A 15,775-nucleotide genomic window follows, 5' to 3' on the forward strand; every position below is an offset into this window, starting at 1 on the left:
CCGAGTCCCGGCGATCGCCGCCCCTGGTCCCCAGAGCCCGGGGCCCCACGGCGTGCGACGCTCTCTGGCCTTTTCTGCCCTTTGCTGGCTGAAAACTCTAGCGCTACCCGGGTGTGCTCCTAGTGTGGCTCGGAGTAACCGTGAAACCCCACTGAGAGATACTTCCCCTTGACCCTCCTAGAATCTCAAATCCTTCTGTTCAGTGGACTTTCTTTTTCCCTCCTGCCCCCTCAAGTGGACCTCCATATCCCTTAAAGCTCAAGAGAACTCCCTGTGGAAAGAAAATAGAAACTTGACCGTTGAACCGCAAAACTACCTTGTTCAAAAGTCTCTAGAGGTGCATTAGCAACTCCCCTAGTAATAGCCACAAGTTACCAAGCCCTGCCACACACAACACACAAATCCTCTCTTTGGGGTAAGAATACTGTTTGCAAAAGCTGGTTCGAAGAAATGACCATGGTTCTCAATCACAACATGAGTGAGGCTATCCCAGAAAGAAATTCTGAAGCCTATACCACCGCTCTGTATTTCAGAAATAGGGCAAAGAAGGGTTGGGTCTCATCTATCTACCCCCATAAAACTTGTTAAGAAGCTGATGGGCACTGGGAAATTGGCTTATCTGTGACTAGTCCTTTGGTTTATTTCAAGGGAACTCTTGACAGTGAGTAAACTGCATGAATAATACCCTGGTATGTGATGAGGAAGATGATTTCCTGGTCTGAGGTTGTTAACTGCAACTGCCCTTACGAAGGAAGAAACTGTGACTTAATAGGGCAGGGTAGTTCTTTAGCAGGGCAACAATAGGAATCAGTCTGTCAACAAATATTTTTTGAGGGTTGGACTTGTGATAGCCTTAACATCAAGCTAAAGAGCAACCCAGCCCTCCTACAGTTCACTGTAGAGGAGACACAGAAAAGGACACAGGCATTGGGAGAAAAGAACTAAGGCGAGGAAACTGGGGCATCAAAGAAGGTCTTCCTGGGAAATGGACCTAAGGGGTGAGCAGTGGACAGGGAGGGAGAGGCAGAAGCATGCCATGGCCGTCACTTGTGCAAAGGCTGGACAACCAGGGGATGGGTGGCCTTAATAGGTGTCAGTCTTTATAGAGTGATGCTATTGTGCTTGTTCTGCTTGACCCTTTTATAACTTACCCTCATTGGAGAAAGTGTGCATACCTCTTCCAACAAACACATTTTGCTGCCATTTCAGACGGTAAGTCCAAAGCTTAATTCCTCAGCTTCCTTTCCAAATTTGAAGTTCACAGCCTTATTCTGTTATCTGGGCTAGAAATTTTCACTGTAATCCCTGGTTCCCATGCTGTTTTTACTTGCTATGTCTTTCTGACTGCTGAATTGTGTTTTTCTTTCCCTTCCCATTCTCTCTCATTGTCCTTGTTAAAAGCATCCTCCTTTGAACCGCGTCAAAATGTTGTTTTTGTTTTGTTTTGTTTTTTTACAAACCCACAAGCTTATGAGACAGACAGACTTGGCTTGGAGCCTGATTGTATCACTTTACAAGTGTGACATTTGGGTGAGTTAACCTTTCTGAACCTGTTTTTTTTTTTTCTTTTCCGTCTTCGAAGCGTTATTACAAGATTAAATAATCCCTGAGAACATGTATGTAAAGCATCTAGTGGAATGCTGGGCATGTAATAGGATTAACTCAGGAAATGTTGCCTCATGCTTTTATAATCCATCTTCCAACTCCTCCTACACACCACTTAATCTTCCTCAGCAAAAACTGGAGTCTGTCACTTATCTGCTCAAAGGAACATTAGTGGCTCATTCATCCCTTCAAAAGGCCAGCAAGCTACACTCTTGGTCATGAAGAAGTTTGAAATGACAAAGATGTGTTCCAAGTTCTCAGCCAAGCTTTCAGTGTTGGAACTGGATCAAGACTACCTTGCTCTTAGCTCAGCCACAGGGAAACTCCATTCCCAACTGTCCATTGTTGAGTTTGGGCCTCTTCACTAACTGTGGGGCCTCATCTGTCTTTGTCTCAAAACACCCAGATTCTTGTTTGTACACATTTGTGGCATTGTGCACCATTATCTGCTTAGAATTATATGTGCCTGTACACTTGTTTATCTCTTTTCTTAGATTTATTTTGTTAACCCCCCCCCAATAAATATCTATTGAATGAGCTGATTAAGTCACACTAATTCCCTTTACTTTGCAGATTTAAGTTTTCTTCTTTTGAAAATTCTGATTTATATTTATTATTCTTTCTCATACCTGCCCAAACAGTTAAAAGAAAACTGGGAAACTTTAATAGCATCTTCTAATTTGAAATAAAAAGCTAGTTTTCTAAAGGTTTGTTCCTTTCTTTAAGTTATCCATATCTGTATCAGTTTCTCCTAAAGTCTCTTTTTTTTCCGCTAGCTTAACTATGAGTCCACTTCAGCTTTTTTCTTGTCAGGCAGAATTTCTATTACAGATGTCAGAATTATAGTCTACAGAATCCCAGAAATTCCATTTCTTTTTTTTTTTTGACTTGAAGTCATTTCTAATTATTCTAGCTCTGATAAACGTTAAAGAACATTAATATTCTTTTACTGACACTGGTCTGCTTTGCAAGATCTTCAGCAGACTCAATTTGTTTCCTTAATGTAAAATAATTAGAAAATAAGGTTTCATTAAAAACTACAATTACAAGGGGGTGGTTAAATCTCCCTTCCTTTATAGCTTTTGCATTTTGTTTTTAATTCATCTAGAGTTCCTCTCATTTCTTCACAATGTTTAGTAACTCAAACAATATTGCATCATTCACAAACTTGCACTTCACTTCCTTCCTCAAATTATTCATGAATGTGTTTCAAGGACATCACTCCTATCTTTACCCTTTCCATTCGGATGAGGAACCACTTACTACTCTGTCTTTTCCGATTTCTTCACTAGTTTTAACCCATTCAGTCATTTTCGCCCGTAAACTGACTTGCTTCATAGTGACTAAAATAGGAAAACCGTATTGCTTCTTAGTAAGTTATGTTATGAAATTGGAAACTAATCCCAGAGTGAGTTTTGAGTCAGTACCCACCATCTTATAACATGAAATATAAGGGGTGTCTCTAGTCCTGAGCTACTTTTTTACCTTCTTTCAGGTAAATCTTTCAGAAGAGAAATATGCTTGCTTTTTAATATTTAAGTGTAGCTATACACTCATAGGCAGAACTATTCCAGTGGACTGGTAGGAAGACAGTTCCTTTGGTCAATGGCAATTTGATTTCCCCACTCATCACATCAGAGTACTATTTGTATATTAAGCATTATGCAGTTACAAACAGTCTCTAAATAGATCATCCTATTTCTTTTTGATAAAGTTGGACAGATGGAAGGTGAGGGGAGATTTTCAATACTCAAAATATGTTGCTGAATACTCCAACTACACTTTTAAAATTTTGCCTCAAGATCAGACAGGAACGTCACAAGGATGTGACCAAAAATACAGGCAAATTTTTCTTCTAAAGCCTCCAGCTCCTCTGTTAATAACATTTTCCCATTTGCTCAGCTCTTGGAGTTGGATATTAAAGGCCCACATGTTGGAACAGGGAAAACCTATGCTCTTCAGCTGGGTTGAATTCAGCTGTTGCTCAGCCTCCCTCACCACAGTGCTATATTCACCTTATTGCCTCTGCACTTTTCATTTTAGTATGATAAGCAACTGGCCTGAAGAGGAAACTGGAAAAGCCAGAACATCATACACTTTTTTCTTCTACTCTGTGCTCAGGACATTTTGCTTTCTTCTGGGGGAAATTGTGCATTCATCATGAGCCCTGAAGATATGCTCCATCTGGTTGGTGAGAACAAGGCCAAAGGACCTGAGGTCCAGGCCCAGCTGATTTTCTCTCTGTGCAATAGCTAAGGCTTCCTGCGCCCAAGGGCATGTCTCTCCCTGCCTGGCACACACTGGAGTTTGTGTCTCAGTAATCTGCAGACGAGAATGGGGCTGCAGACCCACTGGCTGCACTCAGGACACACTAGACAGGAACATGTCTCCCCCTTCCCCTAACCCTCTCCTCAGTGCCATGAGACAACAGTGTAGTACTGATTGGGTAAATGATGCTTTTGAGTTCTTCCAGTCTCTGAGACAAGAGAAAGACTTGGGTGAAATTAGAAAGGAACTGACTATAGAGTTAGTTCAAAGGCAGCAAGCTCAGCGACGCAAGTCCAAGGGGAACTTCTTTCTAAAGTATCTCTCCGGAAAAACATAGGGACTAATGGTACCATGTATTGAAAATTTACTCTCTGCAGGACTCTCCATGTGCACCTGTGGAGCTGATATTTTCGTTGCTCATTGTTACTACTGCTGCTATTCCCATTTTATAGATGCCCCTGAGCACAGAGAAGGTGCAAGCCTTCTCCAAGTGAGACAACTAACATATGGAAGAGCTGAACTGCTGCTGCCTAGCTACGGTGCTCACACCCTCCAGTGTAGCCTAGAAAGTTCCGTTGCCACTGGGCAGTTTAGCCAGTGGTGATAGGATGAGGGAGCCCAGTTCTGAGAGGCAGCCTGATGGTCAGAGAAACTTCTGTGCAGCTTCTAAGATATCTTACAGGTAAAAATCTGATTGGGGGTTTAGCTTCAAAGCAACCACAAGCTGGCTCTAGAAGTGAAACAAAGGAGAATCTTATCTGAAAGGAATAAGATACAAAAAAGGACTTCAGAAGGAGGGCAGCTGGTGGGAGAAGAACAGCAGCTGGTAAGAGGGGGAGCCTGATGCCCACATCAGCCATTTTATTGCATAAATAGAGTTCTGTGGGTTCAAGACAGTGTCTTCCAGTCTCCTTGTCCTTTCTCCCTGTGCTGGGACCATGTCTCTACCAGCCACCTAAGTGAAATCTCAAATGACTCTACTGCTTGCTCAGTTACTTTTAGTTACCAAAAAAGCTTTATGTCGGGTCCTCCCTGGTGGTGCAACAGGGTAAGGCACAGCACTATGAAGCTATCCAAAGCTGCTGCAGCACAAGTTCCCCACTAGGGAGTTGACCCAATGGTGCGGCAGACCTCCCCTGACCGGCCCACTGCTCCCCTCAGCAGTGTATTTCAGTCAGTCTGCCTGTTCTGCTCCCCCCTCTGTCTCTGGTGAATCCTCTCACCTCCTGCACCTCCGGCCTGTACCCCAGTTCTTGTATCCATAAATAAATAAAATGTTTTAAAAGCTTCATGTCAGGAATACCAGTGTTCAGTTTAGAATAAAATCTGAATATCTCATTTCAAAGTTTCCCCTTTAAGGTCTTTCAAATTTTCTTCCTCCCCATTTCCCCAGCCACTGCTTAGTTCAGCCACTCACCAACTTTTCCCTGAATTACTGAAACACCACCTATGTAGACTTTCTACTTCCTGTCTAATAGACACCTCCTCCCACTTTGCCACTAGAGTTGTCCCAGTCTGGGAGGTTTCCAGGGAAAGAGGAAAAAGAGATTGACTTTTGCCTTTTCCTTGGCCTCCTGGGCTAAATGGAAGAGGAGGTTGGAGGAAAGACAGTCTGAGATGATCGGCCTGGTGTGGTCTGGGGTGTTCCTGGAGTTTCATGAAGCTCTGAGCAGACTCTTTTTTTCTATGGGCCTCTTAGATGGGTTCTCCAGAATTTCTCTGTTCTAAACCTCACCTCTGTCTATGTCTCCTCTAGCTAGAAGCTGCCAACACCAAATATTTGACCCCTAGACTTCCTCAGCCCTCTCCTCTGTTGAAACACCTTGCCCTTCCCATTTTGGATGAAGCCCTTTAAGTGATGTCTCTAAGCCACTCCCTCCTAGTGTACACTCTTTAGTAAAATGTCACCAATGTTCCCATTATGATCTTAGTGGAATGGCAGCTCCCTTTTCTTTCACTCTTTTTCTTGCTTTCTTCTTCTGCCTTCTTAGGGCAATAGTCTTAATCTCTTGCCTTTAGATTGTTCGAGTTTATCACAATCCAGGGACACCCCCCAGATACTCTAGGGGTCCCTTATGAGTCACTTTTTTATCTTGCTAAAAGAGGAATCACCCTCCTTGATTTTGCCCACAAGAAAGGGCATGGAGAAATGTCACAGCATAGTAACAGTTGATTCTGTCTAGACTTTTCCACCCTCTTCTTGTTATCAGCTAGGTAGAGAGACAGCTAAAACTGGCCTACAGTCTCCTTGCCATCCTGCATAGGGCATCTGGTGTCTTATCTAAGACATAAGAAGACACCTGTGGTCCTGTCCTGCACCACCCCGCCCCCCCAGGAAATGAGAAGGGAGAGAGTATTGCTGCCAGTCAGTACCCCCAGACACACACACACACACACACACACACACACACACACGAGTAATAGGTCTTAAAGGAGATTGGCTAAGGAAGGCCTTCTAGCTCTTGAGTGTCTCTATAACCTCCTGAAAGAGGGAGAGTTGCAAATGATGATGAAGTTGAAAAAGATACAACACTGAGGCAGACCCAGGAACACATCAGACCTGAGGTTGCTCTTATTTGCTTGCTGACTGCATGGGAAGGCTTCTGCCTCCAGGAGGGCCTAGGTGCAAGAGAGACCCAACCCTAGCTTGCAGAGTCCTGAGTGCTGAGTGACTGGCTGTTCCTGGGCAAAGCAGAGTGACACCTTGTCTTGTGTGTGTCTTCTGGGGGGGGGCCTCCAAAAGTACGTGAAGGGACAGTGAAGGTGAGATCACCTGGACCCAGAAGAAAAATTCACCAGTGTTCACTCTCCAGGAATGGAAGAAGAATGCCAACCTTTATTCAAAATAACCCGAATCACTGCATGCACCTACAACTAATTTGTCAAGCTCCCAAATATATTCATTTTTTTAATGTTATCTTTTATTTTAGGTTGATATATACTTTTTACCCAATTCTTAATAAAATTTTAAAATATTTGCTCATTTGCTTTGCTCTTCCTGTACTTTCATTTCTTCAGGAAACATTTGAGAAGACGTGGTACCCCCTAAGTACTTCATCTTATATTTCCTAAAAACTAGAGTTCTCTTACACAACCTAGTACAATTATCAAAGTGAGGAAATTAATATTGATACAATATGTAAGCTAATGTACAGGTTTGATTAGAGTTTTACCAACTATCCCAATCTTTACAAAAAAGAAAAATCCTGGGTCATGAATTGCATTCAGTTATTTTGTCTTTACTTTCCTTTAATCTGGGACACTTCTCAGTTTTCCCTTGTTTTTCACAAACACATTATTTTGGTGTGTGGAGGCCAGTTATTTCGTATTATATCTCTCAGTTTGTATTATGCATGTTTACAGTTCTGAGTTCTTCTCAGGGCATCCCTTCAGATGATTCAGAATGGACATCTTTCCCGTCACTGGTGATTTCCTTCCACTCATGGCTACGGCAGTGTCTTCCAGATGTGTCCTCCAGATGTGTCCTCTGAAAATTACTATTCTCCCATGTAACTAATACAGTGTCTTGTGGCATAATATTTGAGATTTTATAAAAGTGAGGTTTTTCTCTCCAAACACCTTCCTCTTCCCATATTCTGCTGGGATACCTTCATCTACCCAACTACTCAAGCCAGAGGGAGTTAAATCACTAAACAGGCCTTTAATGTTAAGTAAACAAGTCCTGTAGATTCTGCCCCTTTAATGTCTTGAAATCTATCTTCCTCCCCATTTCCGCCACCACCGATGCGACGCTTCTCTCAGCCACTTACCATCCTCCCCCTGAGTTACTGAAACACCACCCACTTAGACTTTCTACTTCCTGTCTATTTCTCGACCCACCCTACCCACTTTGCCACCAGAGTTGTCTTTGAAAATATAAATGTGCATTTTCCTACCTAAAAGCATTTAACAAAGAAGTTGCAAACTGCAGATTTTCAGGCAGTGGTGGGACCCAAATGACACATGTATTAAACTCTGAATTAGTCAGCTTGAACTGCCATAATAAAATACTACACAATGAGTAACAGAAATTTATTTTCTCACGGTTCTGGAAATTAGATGGCCAAGATCAAGGTTTGAATTGACTCAGATTCTGGTGAAATCTCTCTGGACTTAGAGGATGCTGTCTCATTATTTCCATACATGAAGAGACCAAGTTCTCTATCAGACCAGGGCCCTCTCCTATTACCTCATTTAACATTAATTACTCCCTTAATGGCCCTATCTCTTAATATATCCACACTGGGAGTTTTAGTTTCTGCATACGGATTTTAGGGAGACACAAACATTCAGCCCATAACAATCTCCTATCCTTCCCTTTCTCATGCCTATGCATACTGCTGGTCAACCACTATACTTCTGATTTTGAGTAAGTGTCAGAACATTGTGTTCAGCCTTCTCAAGATCAAGTCTCTCTTGAAACTGAGACATATACATGTGACTCAGTTTTCCCCAGGAAATCACAACCACAAAGACTTCAATTCAGAGACAAATATGAGGAAGAATACAACATGACTGGCGAAGGTGGCAAGACATAGCAGAAAGACCTAAGGCTGTAGTGGTAGAGCGCCTGTATCCTGTGCAGACCACAGGAGGATGTTTTGGCTCTATGTGGCTTGGGTATTGTTATTGGGTAATTTGACTCTGACAGCTTCAAGCAATTCTTAGTACCTCAGTTAACTCCACTGCCTTTAAGGCTTCAACTAGCCAGGGCAGATTCTGTTGTTTCAACACTAGGAGACAATAGATACTTTCCTGTACTTTATATATGGATATGCAGAGCTATTTAGCATTCCTTACATGTTCCAGGGGGTTCTGTGTGGATCGGTTATACTCCAGCTAATGTCTTTGTCTAAGATTCCCTCTTTCAACCCCAGATTGTCTCCCAGTTTATCAGTTAGGCAGCTTTTGGAGGCAAGTAACAAAAAAGCTTTCAGGAAATGGTTTAAATAATTGCAGTTTATTTTGTTCATAAGAATAACTCTGATGGGGGGCCCTCCTTGATGGTGCAGCAGGTTAAAGCATAGCACTAAGAAGCCACTTCCCCATGAGTTTGATCCCTGCCTGCCTGGGAGGTGATCCACATGGTGCTGGCAGACCTCTCCTGACCCACCCGCTGCTCCCCTCAGCAGTGTTCATCAGTCTGCCTGTTCTGCTCCCCCACTGTCTCTGGTGAATCCTCTTACCACCCTTGCACCTCTGGACTGTACCCCAGTTCCATATGCATAAATAAATAAATCTTAAAAAAAAAAGATTAACTCTGATGGAACCGCCAAACATTAAAACCAGAATCATTGTGTGACTCAAATGAATTGAAAGCAGAGACTTGAAGAGATTTGTACACCCATGTTCACAGTAACATTATTCACAATCTTCAACAAGTGGCACAATATGTGCTTAATGACAGATGAACAGGTAAACAAAAGTGGTGCATTCATAGAATGGAATATTATTCAGCCTTTAAAGGAAGGAAATTATGACCTAGAACACAATATGACTGAACCTTGAGAAAGTTACACCAAGTGAAATAAGTCAGTCACAATAAGATAGTGTATGTTTCCAATTATATGAGGTACCTAGAGTAGTCAAGATCAGAGTCAGAAAGAGGAGATCATTGTCAGTGGCAAAGTGGAGAGAGACAGGGACAGTTACTGTTTGATGAGTACAGAGCTTCAGTTTGGTGAGATGAGTAGTTCTGCACCACAAAAATAATCATTGCAACACAATTTACAACAGTCTAGATATGGAAACAACAAAAGTGCCCAAAAAACAGATGAGTGGATCAAGAAACATGGTCCATCTACACAATGGAATACTAGTCACTCATCAATAAAAATAAATTCTTGTCATTTGCAGCAACATGGATGAAGCTGGAAGGGATCATCCTAAGTGAAATTACCAGGAGAAAAATAAATACTTAATGGTGTCATTTCTTTCTAAAGATTTATTTATTTATGCATACAAAGGCAGGGTACAAGCCAGAGGTGCAGGGGGTAGAGGATTCACCAGAGACAGAATGGGGAGCAGAAAAGGCAGGTTGATGAAGTACACTGCTGAGGGGAGCAGTGGGTGAATCAGGAGAAGTCTGCTGCACCATATGGGTCAGCTCCCTGGCCAGGGATCGAACTCGCACTGAAGCAGCCGCTGTTAGCTTCATGGTGCTGTGTTTTAACCCACTGCACCACCAAGGAGGGCCCTTAATGGTGTCATTTTTATATGGAAGTTTTAGAATTCAAGGAGGATCAGTCAAAGACAAAGATTAAAATCAGTTATTGAAAGTTGACTTATATCTGAAGTGTAGAGAAAGGGGAGAAAGGAGAAGGAAGTGAAGAGCACAATGGACTACGGTAGAAGACTATGAGTGATTTGGGGATGGGAGAACAATGGTGACCACACTTGAGGGGAGACTTTCTATACTTTCATAATATTAACAAGAATGTCAAACAATGGTACTTCATTAACAACAACAAAAAGGTAGTTCAAGGGATGGATATTGAGGATGAATGTACAGCAGTGAGAATGCATTTAATACCACTAAATTGTACACTTAAAAAAGTCTAAGATGTCATGTTATCTATATTTCACCACAATAAAAAAGGGCGGGGGTGGGGCGGAGGAGGGAAGTACTTAGGTGTACAGCCTCAGAGAGGATTCACTAATCAACTTCACAATGGCAAATGGGGTGTAAGTTTTTTTCAGTTCTCTTTGCATTAGCCTCGTGGTTGCCAACACTGCTATAGTTCCAAACATCTCGACATCCAATATCAGGAAGGAGCATTTTCTACTAAAACGCTTTCCAAATCGCTTTTTTAGAAATCACTACTATTTCCACTTCCACCACACTCCCATCCACCCTGACCAGATATCTCTATCTCTTAAATCTCATTCACCATCATGATAAATGTACGAATGTTTTCACCCGATCGACATTAACCATCCTGGACCTGGAAATGGAGGCTCTTGCCAAGGGCATTCCTAGACAGAGCTGTCTGAGACCTGAGATTTGAACCAAATTAGTGTTCTTGTGTGAGACAGAAAGGAAAGCAACAGCTGTAGACTGGACAGTTAATTCTGCCTGCCATCCCAACATATCAATTTATTTTATTTTATTTTATTTTTAAAAATTTATTTATTCATACAGAACTGGGGTACAGGCCAGAGATGTGGAGGGTGATAGGATTCACCAGAGACAGAGTGGGGAGCAGAACAGGCCGACTGAGAAGTACACAGCTGAGGGGAGCAGCTGGCAGGTCAGGAGAGGTCTGCCGCGCCATGTGGTCACCTCCAGGGCAGGCGGGAATCGAACTCATGCAGAAGTGTCTTTAGCTTCACAGTGCAGTGCTTTAACCCGCTGCGCCACCAGGGAGGGCCCCCAATTTATTTTTTAAAAGTTCAATTGAACAGGTAATACTTGACATTCAAAAGCTGGCCATAGAACTGGCCTCTTCTTTCTTCGTGTCACTATGCTACCCCATTTGTACAATTACTGTAATGATTGTAATATATGTGTGTTTGCTGTATGTAAGATTTTTAAAGACTGGACTTATTGTATCTGTCTTTGCCTCTCTAGTACATGGAAGGCACTAGAAGTCTGATGAATGATGAATGAATGAATGAATGAATGAGCAAGCAAATGAATGAAATGGCCTCCTCAAAGAAGCTGCTAATAAAATGAGCTCAGAATTCTGAATTTTAAAACCCCAAAGGAAACCAGAGTAGACCACATAGCCATACTAGGCAGAGGCCCTGCTTTTGCAGGAAGCTTAGATGCAGAGAAGAGGCAACATGTTAGAACTCAGATGAGGAAAGAGAAAGGGAAGGGGCAGGTTCTGGGGTTTGCAGTCCTGCCTCTGGGTTGGAGCTATGTATGTCACAAGCAGCTCATTTGGGCAGAGATAGCCAAGGAGAGCAGAAGCTCAGGGGTCATGAACCTTGTGTAGTGGTGAGCGAGATCTAGACATTTCCAGTGCTTTCTTTAGGTCATTGTAGAAGCTGGAAAAACTGATTTCAAAGTTGCAAGTTAGTATGATCAGATTTCCAAGAGTCAGGCAGCCTGTGGCTATACCTGTGGCTACTCTGTCACATACCCCAAAGCTCTTGATGTCATCTCCATCTTCCCCCAAACATTAACTCTACTGTTCCAGATGATTTACTTACAGGGGTCAGTTCGATTCACTATTGGCAGAGGGGGGTAGGGAGGTGGCTGTGTTGGCTTGGCATGTTTTTCTTCTCCTGCCCTGGCTGCCCCGTGCCACATTATCTATGCAGGAGGTAGCCTGAGGGACTTGCCACATTATTGGTGCCTGTTGTGGGAAAACCAGGGTCCATCCCTGAGCCCACAGAGCTATTGGCAATGCTGATGAAAACGGCTCTCTCTTCCCAATTCCAGGACCTAAAGAAGCATTACTTAAGCTCCGAATCTCCCCTAAAATCATCTCTCAACTTCCTTTTCTCACCTATTACCTCATTAGGCTTCTAACTAGTCTCAGATGCCAGGCTGGAAACAGGAGACATTTATATTATGGTTAATTCAGCAGATACCCCTAACCTCCTCCCTCTCTAGTCCACTGCAGAGGTCAGTAAAGCTAAATAAAATGGCTTTAGCCTCCCTGGCAGCTCAGACTGGTTGTAAGACCCAAGAAGACACGATGAGTCCTCTCCGGACTACCAGAGGATTTTGTTTTGCTTTGCTTTGCTTTTCCTGGTAGAAGGGACAGATGAGGCTGCCACCCACACATTGTCCCTGTGGGCCCTTGCCTCCTTCCTTCGTTGAATCCAGACCTAGTGCCTGGGAATAGAGCAGCATCTGTGACCATGACAAACAGGTCAAGAGAATCTTTGTCCTTGATATATCCAAGCCTCTGCACTAGCTCTGTTCCTCCAGGCTTCTTCTTATGAGAGAGAAATAATTAGATGCCTATTTATTAAAGCCACCATTTGTTACTTATTGAAACTGAAAGCTTGCTTTCAGCCATTAACCAGTTTAATTTTCACACATGAAATGCTGATACTATGAAACCCTCTCTTAAGCCCAAGTTGTTCATTCATAAATCACCTGATAGTGGCCATCCACACCAGTCATTTGCTGCTACAGGAGGATAGCAGCAAGTCTCCAAGGGACTGGAGGTATCAGTGGCAGTTACTTCTGGTGGCAGTGGGGCTCAGACTAGGCCCATGAGCAATCTTCCTCTGGCACTGTGGCCTGCCCCTGAATTTTGATCCTTTGTTATAGAGAAAAGTAGCAGTTAGGGCAGTGTAGGGCTCTCTCCTGATCTTCATGGTTGTGGCCCAGTGAAGGGGAGATACCTAAACTGACCTCTCCAGGCCAGAGCTACTGAGAGTGCTCTCCTAGGACAGTTATTTTGTTGTAGCTATAAATTGTGTTTTATCTAGTTCTGAAGATGGGCATTTATTTCTTAAAGCTGTTTCTCTGAGTGGAAAAAAAAAACAAAAAAGAAATAGGACACTTTGCCAAGTTGGTGGCTTACTGGAAATAATTATATCAACATGTCCACCAAGATGAAAAAGCTTTAGATGATTGCATTGTGTTGCTGTTTCAAACCAAGTAAGGTGGTTCTTAGAAGGAGGTTCTGGGACTGTCTGTGCAGAGATGGAACCGAGATGTGTGTAGTTATAGCTCATCAACAGGGGGCCAGGGAAAGTAGAATCAAACTCCAAAGGCACTTAGCTCAGCTTTCAGATGGAGGGTCAAATGTGTCACCATCCCTCAGGACCTGTATCCAAAAGAATTCTTCTCTGCTCAACAGAGTTATTTGGACCTCAGTGAAAGTGTCTGGAGGGTGAAATGGGAAGAGAGCTAGATTCTGAAGATTCTCTAGAGTGAAAAAAAAAAGGTACGTCACTAGGCTGCCCATCTTCTACATGTATGGAATGTGGTTGCTATTTTATTTGGAGTGTTAGTTGTATGTTTTTATATTGAGAGTAAAAGTATAAGAGTTTTTCATCAATTTTCTGGAAATCTCTGCATTCAACTCTATTTTCCCACAGGGTATGGAATGCTTCAATAGGAATTTTCCCACCTTAAAGGTGTTTAGAACCTGAATTCTATGATTTGGCTGATATTATTATTATATATTGTTAGTATTGGTTAAGAATTAATATCATAAACTTGAAATAAAAGGGTTTAAATTAAAAGAACAACAATATCCTGTCTTTTATTTTATCTTTGGGAACAGAAGATGCAAAGAAACAAATGCCCTTCCCCCATGTTTCTACATCAGGCTTCCTAGGCTGTGGTGCTGTTGACATTCTGGCCAGGATAATTCTTTACTTTGGAGGGGTTCTGCATTGGAGGGTGTTTAGCAACATCTGGCCTCCTTGGTGCCACTAGCATCTCCCAGTTGTGGTCATGAAAAATGCTTCTAGACATTGTCAAATGTCTCTTCAAGACAAAACTACCCCATGTGAGAACCCCTGCTCTACAGTAATGCTTCTGTTGTGCAATGACAAGATCATAGTGTTTGTCTTCCTGTCAAAGCTGAGACTCAGAGTCCTGAGAGCAATTCCACTTGTGATCTCAAGGAGTAAGAATGAGATCCAAATACATAATCTAGAGTAGCTCTTATCAAACTACCTCTCCTTTTCCCTAGTTTCCAGCTGTTGTGGGATCCTCAGTCTCTCTCACCCACCCATTCTCTCCCACACTTTTGCTGTCCCTTTCCTACTTCCACTGCACGTGTCTGAAAATATCTAGCCTCCCTGTTGCCCATGGCTTTTGTAAGAGGAGCGTGTCTTTCATTCTTCTCTCCTTAGAATCTACCCATAAGTCTTGGGCTTCTCTCCCTCTCTCATAAACCTGATTCTGCATTGAAAATCCCAAAGATCCAGTCTGGACCCCCAAAGCTCTTTGCCACAGTTGGGTGTGGGTGGATGGGAGGAACTGAGCAGCCTGAGCAGCACCAAATTTAGCAGTGGGGAGGAGGATGGGAAAGCTGGCAATGCTCACACATGTGAAGGGTTGCAGAATTTTTCACGCTGCTCATAAATGTGCAAAGACAAGGCAGCATATTCATGTCTCAAAAATTATTCTTATCGTCCTTCCAAGCCTCCAAATAGTGAATAGAGGGGGAAATATGTTTTGCCTAGATAGAGCAGTCTTTTTTTTTAATTATTATAAAATAAGCTTATTTATGATAACATCATTTACTCCCAATTTTGATATTACAATTTTAGGGTCTTTGAGATATACAGGAAATGTATATGTAACTGGTATAAACTCTGTTATTTACTCTGGAAACCTGACTATGGATCTGAGACTGTGAGAGGAGGAAGAGGGAGAAACATTAGGGAGTAGCACACTGGAGGTGGGGGGACCATGCTGGTGCCTTGGTGGTGGGTGTGGGGTGGTGCATCTGGAGGATGTGACCCCCCTGCCTCCGAATCACATACAGTGTTACAAACCAGTTGACTCCTGTCAAACAAACATTATTATTTCAGCCTTCCTAACTGGTTCTTGGGATTCCCCCTCCCCCTCCAAAAAAAAGTTGCTATGTACCTGGATAAGTTGTTATGTATCTGGAGCAATAAACAGAGACAAAAAGCTGTACCTCTTGATAATCCACATATTTTCCACACAATTTTTTTAAAGTATTTATTTACTTATGCATACAGAATTGGGGTACAGGTCAGAGATGCAGCAGCGGTGAGAGGATTCATCACAGACAGAGTGGGAAGTAGAATAGGCAGATCAACAAAGTACACTGCTGAGGAAAGCAGCAGATGAGACAGAAGAGGTCTCGGGAGTCACCTCCAGGGCCGGGGACCGAACTCACACTGAAGCGACTGCACCCAGCTTGCAGTGCTGGGCTCTAACCCGTTGTGCCACCAGGGAGGGCCTCCACGCAATTCTTAAGGAATTCCTTATAAGGAGTTTTTTTTTTTT

The sequence above is a fragment of the Condylura cristata genome, unplaced genomic scaffold (genome assembly GCF_000260355.1).
Source record: "Condylura cristata isolate star-nosed mole 26May11 unplaced genomic scaffold, ConCri1.0 scaffold00014, whole genome shotgun sequence".
Taxonomy (NCBI): Eukaryota; Metazoa; Chordata; class Mammalia; order Eulipotyphla; family Talpidae; genus Condylura; species Condylura cristata.